This window comes from Camelina sativa, chromosome 2, assembly GCF_000633955.1.
Source record: "Camelina sativa cultivar DH55 chromosome 2, Cs, whole genome shotgun sequence".
NCBI lineage: Eukaryota > Viridiplantae > Streptophyta > Magnoliopsida > Brassicales > Brassicaceae > Camelina > Camelina sativa.
This window is the reverse complement of record NC_025686.1, coordinates 4117601-4117977: the sequence shown is the minus strand read 5'-3', so window position 1 is coordinate 4117977 and position 377 is coordinate 4117601.

Below are 377 nucleotides of genomic sequence, written 5' to 3'. Positions count from 1 at the left end.
AGTAACCAGATAGGCCTCACGGCCCTTCTCGATCATCTTCCCTGCCTAAACGGCTGAGATCACGAGACTCCCCGAAGTCGGTCAAACTTCCGCTTCTGCCCTTGCGCAGGCTTGCCGCCTTTGCTAGGAACAGAAGACGGCTGAGACTGCTGTGGCTGCACTGAAGAACCGACCACTACCACCTGTGACCTCAAGTCATCCTCTATCCCAGCTGCAACCTCAACCAACTCCGCTCTCGTAGCATAACTCCTCACTCTACACCGAGTCCTCAAATCATCCCGCAGAGCCAACAAAAACCTCCGCACCTGAGCCGCCTCTGGCTCCCATGCCCTGCCTGCATACCCCACAAGCCGACTGAACTCTGCATCCAGCTCCCG